The sequence below is a fragment of the Salvia hispanica genome, chromosome 2 (assembly GCF_023119035.1).
Source record: "Salvia hispanica cultivar TCC Black 2014 chromosome 2, UniMelb_Shisp_WGS_1.0, whole genome shotgun sequence".
NCBI classification, from domain to species: Eukaryota; Viridiplantae; Streptophyta; class Magnoliopsida; order Lamiales; family Lamiaceae; genus Salvia; species Salvia hispanica.
Window position 1 is genome coordinate 21,365,163 of NC_062966.1, and position 13,018 is coordinate 21,378,180.

Consider the following 13,018-nt stretch of genomic DNA (forward strand, 5'->3'; position numbering starts at 1 on the left):
TGTGCCCGCTTTTGTCCAACCGGGCGAGGGCGACGAGCAAAAGATGGAGGGACGGAAACTCCTCAGCATCCGGGGGAGGTCGTGGGATCCGCCGTTGCTTGCCATTGTAGTCGCCGGAATAGTTCGGCCTGCGCTTCTTCGGCCACCCGGCGTCGCACCCGGCCGGAACTTCTCGGAGTCCTTCAAAGCAACACATAGCATTCCCGGAAGTTGAAATCCTTATACTTCCCCGCCAAGGGAAGCGACTCTCCGCTATCCTCCGGGCGTCCTCCTCATGTCTGCCCACTAGTGAGCTGATGGAGGGCGTTGGCGCACAACCCCGAAAAATGGCCGACCGCGGCCACGATGCGCTCCTCACCCCTTCCGGCACTCCTCCCCGCTGTAGTCCTTCCCGTGCGGGCAATTCCTCCTGTAGGCAGCTCTAATCTTCGCCTTTACATGTTGACGACCCGCTGGTTGTTCGCAACCAGCGGATCGTCGCACACCGTCAACCACGTCTTGGCCACCCCGGCGTACTCATCCTCCGTCCACTTCCTCCCGGCGGGGTGTCGTCAACATCGGGCTGCGACGACTCGCCGACCGCCTTGGCCTTCCCCTTCGTCTTCATCTTCTTCGGCGCGGCCCGCCCCGCTGGAACGGGAGTGTCCGGATCCCCGAGATCGATCCTCATGTCATGCAATGATAAAAGGTCATCGCCAGTGAACTGCGTCTCCACTTGGGTCAACGTGTGAGACGAAGCCGTCAAAAAATCCAAGAGAGGGATGATAGACCCCCCCACGCGGTGACCCCGCATCCCGAGATGCATACCGGGCCTGCATCCTCCCCGCCGTACGGGCATCATCCCCATCATCGATGCATCATCTCGCTAGCGCATACACCTCTCCACCCCCGCCCGCCTTCGGCAAGATCCCCACGGCATCCCTCCTAGTTCCCCCTCTCCCCCTAAGCACTCAAGCCATCATCCCCATCAACCGATTCCAAGGACGTTAAACCCCGGGCCCATCGGCCCCATCCAGATCCCACGGATACCGTGGGAGTCGAGATCCACTCGTCGCCGGACTTGGACTCGTTGTTGTGATCCATCGCTCGATGATGCTCTTGTACAGAAATTTAGAGAGAGAAAACTCGTTAAAACAAGTGGTGCAAATGAAAATGAAATTAAAATCGCGTTTATATAGGTTTTCAAAAATTTAAAAAAAAACGAAAAAGGGTGTTGGCCGATCGGCACGCCATAATGGAGGCCAGCGCATCGGCCAGCGCCAGTCAATCGGCTAGCCCACGCCGATTTTCTCGCCAATTTCGGGCTGGCCGCTTGCAATGGTTCGGCTAGCGACGCGAATCGCCTAGCCGGCATTGTGGATGCTCTTATATCCTTTAAGTGAATTTACATTTCTTTATATTTTTTTATGTGACTTTATACTTTTGTTTCTTTATATTTCTTAGTTTAATTTTAAAATAATTAATTTAAATTTGCAATTTTCCATTTTTTAAGTTTTAATGTATACATCATATTTATTTTAAATTTTAATTTAGTAATTTTAACAAGGGGATAGATAAAGAAAATAATTTGGTTGTTACTGCACCGGTCATCCTGGCCCCCTAAGTTTTTCTGATTGTCTCAAAGTGCCCTATGCTCCTAAGAACATTGGTTGAAATTCAAATTTTCATTTCATCGGCTCGGGCGCCCCATGCTCTTAACAACACTGGTTGAAATCTAAACTACCATATGATAAAACAAAAACAAAAGTAATGGATAAAAAAAATACTCCATCCGTCTTCTAAAAATAAAAATTCTTTCTTTTTCAGTTCTTGAAACTCCATTTTAGAAAATAGACTCTACAATCCATTAATATTAATTTCACCTTACTTTATCTATTTTTTATTCTAATTTCCTCTCTTATTTTACCAATTTTGCATTAAAACCAATGTAATTTTTTAAGTTTCTATTTTTAACAGATAGAATAAAAATAAATCACTAAAAATCCATACACATTTAACATTACACCGACAAAACAAAATTTTTGCAACCACACTAACTATAGAACAATTAAATACCAAAAACATCATCGACGGTGTTGTTTGTTAGGGCACGATAGCCTTTTAATGTCGCACCATTTTTTGTTTTAGTTTTTTGAAAACCAATTTCGTCAATGGGCTAATTTGTTGATATTGAGATATCTTAAGAAAGCCCAGATAAGCAGCTTAGGCCCATTAGTCGATTACCGTAGCCCATACTATATATTACTTGTGTATTTGTGAATAAATAAATATGTTGGTAACAAAGATCATAGTAACAAACTTTATTTTCTGGATTGCTGCTTTTTTAGGAGTGTTTATACTCGATTATGTTCATTGGTATGAATTGGGCCGATATGAATCTGAGTCATCGGGTTTCACTATTTACTCCATATTTTTACTCTTTAATTCGTGTGTTCATGTTTCAAGATATAATTATGGGACCCACTGCTTTCATTTTTTATTGGAAAATAATTTAGGAGTTTGTTGGTCAAACTTTCCAAAATGCCCTCATCAAAATGGTATATTAGGAGTTTACAGGGGTACATATGGTATTTTACCTTCATATCTGGATCCAACTTCCGATGCAGGAATCAAATACCACCTCAATCCAAAGAAATGAATTAGGCACATTCCATACGTCAACAGTGCGGGCCCATATTTGAAAAACGGGCTCTTCAAAATTAAACCTTGAAACATGAACTCCATAATTGACCCAGATTTGTGCCCAATTCTACCTATATCTAGGAATATGAACGAGCCCTCTAGGGACATGTGATTTAAACAATATATATCTAGGCATGTGATTCTTATTCTTATTTGAATTAGAGTTTGTAGTCTTTGCTTGTATATATCTACTTTCTCATTGTAAATTGTATCCTGGTATTGAGTGAAATCATTGGCTTAACATTTCTCATACAATTTATGTCCTTATCTTGTTATATTCGTTATTATTTCAGTGTATTTTACCAACGCTTATTATTTTCATTTTATTTTTATTTACTCGAGGGCTTTCAGCAATTTTGGCTTGTATTTCCGATTTTTCAATGATTTTTTTTCATGAATTTTCTCAATATTGCACGATTTTCGCAATTTCTTTTTGAATTGCCACAATTTTGGGCCAAAATTGGCAGTTTGGAACCACAACCGGACCAGGAGGAACTAGTATGCCAGTTTTTTATTTAATACGTGAGAGACAGTTACAATATTAGGTCGAACCAATGGTTCAGATTAACCATGGAGAAGGTGCACGCTTGGTTGGGAAAGTGGGGAAACGCAGAGAATATGCAATGTGTTTAAAAATGGCTATACATTTCCTGACAATCCCATTCTTTGCTTGCGTTATCATACACTTCCCATATACTATTCCTTCCAATCCTCGTCACCATTCATCATTCATCATATCCTATTTTTCTCATTTCCATTTTTCATTATTATTTAAAACGATGTATATATATACTTTATACACACACGTTATTCCTAACTAAGTATTTAATTCAATTGTACAAGTTAATTTGTTTTCTCTAACTATGCGTAACAACCTACGATGAAGCGCATCTTAGTTGGTAATCCCCTTATTTTCCAATAAAGGGTCGAACGTTCGAATCACTAAAAAGATTAATGTATGATATATGCGAGTCTAAAAAACTAAAATATGTATCACAATCATAACATCCTTTCATATATATGTCATTTTTCTCTCTTTCTTTTTCTATGGGAAACCCTAATACAAATAAACCCGAATGAACTATTCTCTACCGTGGTTAAAATTGAACTCTCCCAAAATGATTGAAACTTTTGAAGAATAAAAAAAAAACAAAAAATGGGAATCAAATTAAGCTGGGTTGAATATAGTCACGCTTAAGCTTAATTGGTTTGTCTATTACCGAGCTGAGCCGCTTTATATACATCTAGGCTCACGAGCTTACTCGAACTTGATCGAGCCTAATCACGTGTTATGAATTTAAATTTAAATTTAAATTTCAAATATTAGTTATATCATTGTAAAGTTGGTTCATTACCGACTCAAAAACTAATCAAGCGCGAGGCAATAAAATTTCTAGATCCATTTTCCCAAGTTCTTTCGTTCTAAAATCGGACATTTGTTTATAATAAATGAGTCCAACTTTTCAATCGTATTTTCTTTTGTCCCCATTTGTGTTATTAGAATAGTTTTAATTTTTTCTAGGTATTTATGCATTTGAGATTTTTTTAAGGGAACATAAATATTTTTATGATTTTTACCATGTTGTTGCATACTATAGTATGATAAATGTTAAATTCTCTAAATCCTTGTCCCACATCGTCTTGGTGATGATCCTAGCTTTTCTATATAAGTGTGGATAACCCCCCTTATGAGGCCTTTTAAGGGGTGAGTGGCCCATTTCTAATATGGTATCAGAGCGGGCCCAAGTCGATGATGGATTTATCTCTTTATCTCTTCTCTTGCCTACCCACGTGATGGAAGTCCGATATTTCATTCTGGCCCACGCGTGAGGGGTCGTGTTAAATTCTCCAAATTCTTGTCCCACGTCGGCTTGGTGAGTGGCCCATTTCTAATAATAAATTTAAAAGGATGAAATTATGTGTCACAAGACAAGACAATCAAATTGAACAAAGTCTCGAAATTATGTTGTCCCCACTCTAGTACTAGTAATTGCGTTATCCTTTGTTGGCCTATCATTACAAGTTCATTGGAATCTTCAACATCATGAGTACGAAGTTTACGTGGATATATACTACTTGTGTCCACCAATTTCAGAAATTACGTGGAATCTTCAATCTCTAAAATAAGTTGCACACTAATATTTGAATCTAGATATAACTAAAACTTTTTTGTGATAGTATATAATTGATCTTAAAAATGAAAAAAAAAATGTTTCAATGGTTTATTACTATCAATTAAAAAGGTAGAGGCACGCATTCAAGTCGATCTGACGTAGTAACTTTTATTCAATAATATAGTCATTTTTTTCATAAAAACAATCTTTTTTACCACATCATTTCTCTTTATAATAACAATAACTTTTATTCATAACAACGTACAACTCACTTACGCAATTGTAATTTTGTTTATTATGAATGTCTTTTTATTCATAACAAGTGTTATTTTTATGAAAAATAGTCATGAACTGAGTTTGTGTCAAATTTGGGCCGTGAATGTGTTGGGAGCGGGTTCAGGTCGGTCCCAAGCCAACCCGACCCCGTGCATAGTAGGGCACGATGGCACGTCTAGCGGAGTGTTTGTGTAAAAGGTATTAGTGTATAACTGTATATGAAGCTGTCAATAGTTTAAACCGTAGAAATTATCAAATTTTATGGTGTTTTCCCAATCTTTTTTAGTAAAAGAAATAGATAGCTAATAGTACTACTTTTATCGATCGAAACTAGTTAATCCTCAATGGTATGATTAGTGTCAAAGACATATATCCACCGACCATCGTTGACACTATAATTAAGGTTCTATTGCCTTATTTCACCCATGCAAATCTATTAACATTAGGCATAGAATATTCACAAATCTATCAATATATAAAGGGATAGTTTTTTGGATTGTCATGTCATGTGGCACATTTTTAGGCGGGAAAATCATCTATTGGGACAAAAAAAAAAAAAGGGCAGATTCTACTGGAGAAAATTTGGTCCAATTAAATTTAAAAAAGTTGGCATCTCAAAGAAGATTTAACACTGATATAATATGCATTTTCATGGACTAATTTTCTGATTTATTGATTACAGTATCGCAAGATCTTGGAATCTGGCTATAGCTCCAACCACAGGCGGCAAGGCCGAGGGAAGCGGAGCGGTGGCAACAAGGCGGCGGCTGGCTGAGAGAAAGAGAGGGATCCGGAGGGATAGAAAGATGAGGAGGAAGCGGCTCGCTGGCCGGGTACGCAGCAGTGCAGACAGGTCGGGACGAAGGGGCGGCGGCGTGGCTGTGAGAAATTGAGGGATGGAGAGAGATGCCGGAGATGAGGAGGCAACAGAGCATCAGCGGCGGGATCGTGGCGGCGCCGATTTGGGAAAGAAACAAGCGAGGCGTGTGGCTAAGGCTGAGATTCAAGAGTAAGGAAGAAGACGACCGAGGCAGTGAGGGGGTTTCACTTCAGAAAATGATATGAGACTGTAAAACCTAAATTAGCTTAATGTTGTCTATTCATATTCAATTTAGAGTGGTTTATAGTTGCTGGCCCAAAATTAGATTAATCGTTGGTGGATTTTTTTAACATTAATTTGTTATGTTATCTATGTCTAAATGTATATATGTGTGGTGTTAGCTATCAAACAATTTATATAGTACTATTACTCTAGATATGTCATTAAATAAATACTTAATTTTATATTTGTTGTATTGACGTGATAAATTTAAGAATCATAAATTGATTCTTTTTTGTTTCAAGAATTTTGTTGAGTGACACCCATAAGTAAATATAAACATAAAATACTTAGAAGAAAGACATTAGAATTTGAAATGAACTGAAATAAACTAATTTTATTTTTTTCAAATTATTAAAAAAACAAAGGGAAATATTGTTATGATGTTTTATATTTAATATTCTAGCAATGCAATTTATAAATTTAATTATACTTGATATTTAATAACGATGATGAAAATAATGGAATTTAGGTGTCATTTCTATAAAAGATAAAATATTGCTAAATACATCAATCATGAATCGATTAATTTAAATACTACTCATAAAAAATATTTACTAAGTATATCGTAATTAGGTGAAATATTTTATTTAATCACTGATTATAGTGATAAGATTTTAATATCCATCACAGGTCATGTAAAATTAGATTTTATTTATGTTCGGACAAAATGAGATGTATTTAAATTTCTATAGTTTAAAAATGTATATCTTCATACTCCAAGTATGATGTGTCTCAATTCTCATAAATTATAGTAAATGAAACGAAGCATGCTTAATTTAGACACGACGTATTGTTAATTTATATTGTTTGATAATTTATGTCAGAGATGTAGGTTGGTAAAATAATTATTTTGCATAGGGGTGGGAATACGGATATCGGGTATTGGATTTACCCATATCCAATCCGATATCCGCCGGATTTGGATACCCAATATCCAATTTTATGGGATTGGTATTGAAATTTAAGATAAATCGGGTATTGGATAACCCGAATGGGTATCGGGTATTACCCGAATATCCAATTTATTATTTAAAGCATATTTTAAATTAGGTTTAGCCATTTTGCATAAATATAATCTTATACTTTAAAATAAAAGTGATCCATTTTTTTAGTTTTATACTACAAATTAAATGAAACATTAAAGATATTAGTCAATTTAGATATTTCTATATTTTTATTAATTTATAAAATGTAATTTTTTTATTAATTATTAAAACATTGAGTCGGATATTTGGATACCCGATACGTCGGATATGGATACCCAGGGCGGGTATTGGAGTACCCGAAAATATATCGGGGCGGGTTTTGGATAGACATTTTGATGATTTTCGAGTTTGGATACCCGGTTTTTCGGGTCGGGTATCCACGGATACCCGTATTCCCACCCCTAATTTTGCGTATCTCCAATAATAGAGTTTTAATTTAGGTGTTGGGCTCTATTATTATGTCTTAAGCTAGGTTTTAGTTTGAACTTCTTATTTATTAGATTTTGTATAATATATATTTTTAAAATTAAAATTCATTTTATTGACTAATTAAATTTATATATTTAATTTGAATTGAATTCACTTTGATTTATTCTATTAAATAATATATTACTGTTTAAGACTAACTCATATTTTTTTGTACTCTCAAAATATCGGAATGTGTACATATATTATCATATATTGAAATAATAATGATGATGAAAAAATCGAAACCATATTAATGTCTCCAATTAACTAAACGCTACTATTAAGTTTATAGAATAAATCACGAAATTAGATGAAATTATAAATACTTAAAATTAAATCAGAAGCGGAATTAGATTAAATTCTAAATATTTAAAATTAAATCTAACCTATAAAGTTTATGACTTCTTATAATATAAAGAGTAGTATAAATTTTAAGTGATAAAATGTTATTACTTATTTTAAGTGACAATTTACTTTTTATACGAATATATGGCGGGAAATAAGAAATGTATGTTTGGGTTGGATGAATATTGATGATGTAGAGGAGATATAAATTAATTAAATATTACTGTATAAAAATGGATTGTTGGGTGGGTTGGGTTGCGGATAAACATAGTCTAATGGTTTGCGTCATGACACCAGATTGATAATTACACCGCTAGGTGATTATGTTTTAGAGGCTCAAGTATTGGGTGACCATAATGTCGGTCATAAAGTCTTGATTCTTCGAATACCTTTAATTCTGTCTGATTCAAGGTTCCCATTCAGATTCCAACTACGACAGTATGTTGCTATATTTAGAGTCACAAATCGTGAATGTCTGGAGAATTTAGTTGGTTGAGATGATGATGATGACAGTAGAAGTGAATCTACTGTTAATGTTATTTACAAACAAGTTTTTCAAAATTTATGAACTACTGATTTGTTATTGTTTTTCTAAATTTTTTTTTGAACAAATAAATACATGTGATTTGTTGATCGAATGAAATCATGAACTAATTATTCATTCAAATATTTTTTTGAATGTGTATTTAGGAATACATTTTCCTTTATTTGTATATCTTATTCTATTTAATTAACAACGCATGTCCTTTTTTTGTTATTTTTTTTATTTATGTTACTACACCTACAATTGATAATTCAATGCTATTTTGAATATGAAATGTTTTATTACAGTGGGTTGAGAGAATTACAAATGTTTGTTTATGGTTGTTTATAATGTTTTTAATTGTTTATAATCTTATTAATATTATTTTTAATTGATTCATATTCTTAAAATAAATATATTTTTATATTATTTTCTTTATATTCTTTATTTTAATCTATTTTGTTGTAAATATATTTTTATTATTTGAAAAACTCTTGTCCCGTGCATAGCACGGATGGTAACACTAGTATTTAAAATCGAAAGATGACTACCAATTATCTGAATATCTGATAATCTTAGTAAAATTTAGTTGTGCTACAAGTGGTATTATATGTTCGAATATTCATAAAGTAACTAGTACTATAAGAATCCTAGCAGTTAATTAGAAGACACTTTGTAAAAAAGGTAAAAAAAAGGAGAGAGAGAAGAGAAATGAACAATGGGGTATATAACTGTGACATGAGGTATTTGGAAGTACTGCACTATCAAGTTTATTTAGTTATTCGTATAGTTAAACTTTTCAAAAGTAGTTATTATAATGTGTATGTGTCCTAAAAAAATTTATACATTATAATATCAATAAGCTTTTAAATAGTAGTTTAATCTATTGTAAATCTTTTTTCATATCCTTTTTTTGACAGCAAAAATAACTTTTCTTTACTAATTGGCTTTGAATTTAATTATTTGAATAACTACGGAGTTGGGGTTTACCTCCGTCTTCATATGTCATCCATTGTTAGCGACGTCGTTGTACCGTCTCTACCTTCCGATGCTTGGACTCCGACCCCACAAGTTCTGTTTTTGATCTACCAATACATACACTTAACATTTATCAGATCATAATATAGCTAGCTGGAACCAATTGAAGCTAGCTCTTTATTTCCTTTTTTTAGGTGAAGTTCACATCACACAATCACAACAAGTAGAAATAATTGGGAGAGGAACAAAGTAAGATGAATATAAATGCAGAAAACTACAAACACAAAAAAGCGAATTAGTAAAAACACAATTTGAACTAAAATTAGAGGTTCCAATCACACAGAGAATAACAGTGGCTTCACCTAGTCATATTCCCAAGTACAAAGATCAAAAGTGTCAACATGTGATAGGGTGTCAAATTTTATCAACTTGTTTTTGTTTTTTCAAAATTTTAAATTTAATTTCTTGAAAAATAAATCAATTTATTTTCTTAGATATAAATATACCCTACCTCCCCACTCACTATTTTGTATGCATTCTACCTAGAACGTGAAGGGTAACCCTACCTTTCTCCCCGCGCTCTGCTAAAGCTGCATTTTTAAAACAGATATTGTTTGCTGAATTATATAGAGTGGTCCTCCCCTTTTATTTATTTTCTCTCTCAATAAATAATATATAATTTTCAGAAATTACAGAATAATAATAATAATAATATAATATTCAGTTAATTAAATATCACATCTTTTTTGTTTTTATAAATACCATTGTTTTCTTGCTCCTCCCTTTCAAGAAACAAGGGTTTTCCTTTTCTTTCTGCAGATTAATTAATTCTTGAAGCTTATTCCTCTCTCTCTTTCTTATGTAGATGATGAGAATGAATCCGTGTCATGCTTTTCCACAGCTTTCTTGAACTTCTTTTATGATGAATATTTCAAGAATTGGTGAAGTTCAAGAAAACTGTGGGAAGACATGTCAAAGTCTGGATTTTGTGCCTTTTTTTATTTTAAAAAAGCTCAATTTATCTTAATTTTCTAAGTTTATGACACAAGTGGAGAATTACACAGACATGGATTCCGACCAACCATCTTCAGACATGGTAATTCTCTTTTTTCACATTTTTACTGTGGTTTTGTACATTTTTCCTGTATTTTTATGGAGCTTATTGCGTTATTAGTTCAGAGAAAATGTACAATTTTCATAGTTATTAATTAGTGAAAAGGAGCTTTTTTTCAACATGATATGTGTTCTGTTTACTTCATCAGTTTTCTGGTGAACCATCTACATTTAATTAAGATTTTTAAGTCTCAATTTTGCATTCTCATTTTTTAGTTCACCATCATTCTCTGAGCTTCTACATTTGATTAATGGCATAATTGAGATTGGTTTAAGCCTCAAATTTGTATATTCTCGTGGTTTTTAAGTCTCAATTTTGGATTCTCGTGATTAAAATGCTTCTTAATTTTGATGTAAGTATGTGAATGTGTTCATCTGGTGTATAATTCTTTAAAGGGTTTTTCATAATAAATCGTAATTCTGTCTATCTGCTAGCTTGCTGCTTTTTGTAAACTAATTTCTTGATTATATATCATAATTCGGTTTATAAATAGTAAACCTACATGTGTACGTACATAATTATTTAATCACTTCAGGTTTTCAAGTACTCTATGAATCTTCATTCCTCATCATAATTCTGAGTTAATTGTCATGCTTCAGATTTACAAAATCATTTAATTATTGTAAATTCTAAGTGATTTTCTGTGAATTTATAACATCAGAACTCTCAGAAACTGCAGTGATGCATATCATCAATGATGATCATCATCTTGTTTAATTATGTCAAAATAAACAGACCTTAATTTTCTGATTTTCCAAAAAATATCACAGCTTAATTGATTTTTCCCCAAGATTTAACCATCTGTTTCTTTGGACTCTTGCGATAAAATCATCAATTTAGGTTATCACTGCAAGGTTTTTTAACATGTTTATTGATTATTGGTCAATTTTTATTAATTGTTTGTTTGCAACAACCCTATCTTGGGTCAATTTTATAACCATATGTATATATACAAGTAGGATAGGTTAACTTTTCCAGAACTAACCATACAAGTATACCCCAACCCTATGTGTCTGTCTCTCACTTAAGTGGGTCCTTTATAGTATACAATAATTTCATTACATATCATATAACAAAGTCCAATTAAGTAATTAAGGACAACAATATGTCTTGTTATACATATATAGCTTCTGCAACATTACTATGCTCCAATCTCGCGTCTCGTCCACTACGTACAATGATGATAATGGAATACGAGATTGAAATACAAAGCGAAAGCACCCGTGCGCGCTAGCCTGGCTAGGTGTGTTTTACCATGAAGAATTACTGAGGGGGGGCCCTGGCCCCTTCCTCTGTCCAAGTGAAACAAGAGTGGGTGAAGAATGTCATTTCAGGAGTTTGGTTTGTATCACAAAAATGGGTATAATTGTTTGGTCTGTCATCAAAATTGATGAATAAAGAGAAGAGAAAGGGGTTTTACATGATATATATGTATGCATGAAATGTACTCTAATATTTCAGAAACCTATACTTTTCCATAGCTAGCTTTCTGCATCCATCTTTGCTCTGTCTCTCTATATTTCTTTTGAAATGATATCATATGGAGTACTACTGAATTATTGTGTTCATGTGCACATGATCATCATCATAAAGGTTACTTTATCTTTATCATCAACCTTTGTCTTAGTTCTTCCCTATAGCTTTGATACTAGCTACTAGTACTCCTATATTTCTCTTTTTCCTACGGGGGTACAAATACATATGAGTAGAGATGTCCATCGGGCCAATCTTTATCGAATTTTTGGGCTGATTGATTATGAATCACTCGCGAGCTGTATATTTTTCGGACTATGTATACATTAAATCTCAATCATAATCCTAAACATTCGGGTTGTTGCGCTGATTTGTGGTGCTATATATGTTTCAACTTCGACTTACATAATAGTAGCAATTCATGAATAACTCTTCAAGAGATAAAGGATTGGACAAACATCTTTTTTCTAAATGATTATCCATGTAAAGAAAAATCACATCAAAATATTTTATATCAAGTGTAGGAAGTAATGAAATAACTAAGTAACTTTCAATTATTATACCAAAACACATTACTAATCTTTTTTCTTAATTACCAAGGGTATCCATCGGTAGACACAATGACTATTCCTCATGCTGATTCATAGGCACCTCTCAATGGGTGAGACAGTTTGAAGTGACTATCACTTATTTGTATCCACATTACTAATCTTTTTAATAATGCTTGAAAATCAAGTAACGAGCTAAATTTGGTTAATTCACTCAATTTTCAAGTCAATTTAATAAAATTTAAAGGGGTAAATGCATTAATAATAAAAGTAGTTAAGTACAACAAAATGTCAGTTTTGCTATTATTTAGAATATTTGGGTTCAATTAAAAGTATCCGAAATCGCAGGGAGCATTTTGCAATTAGTCGAAAGTCTGTTGACAAACATTTCTACTCTTTCGAGCAGTTC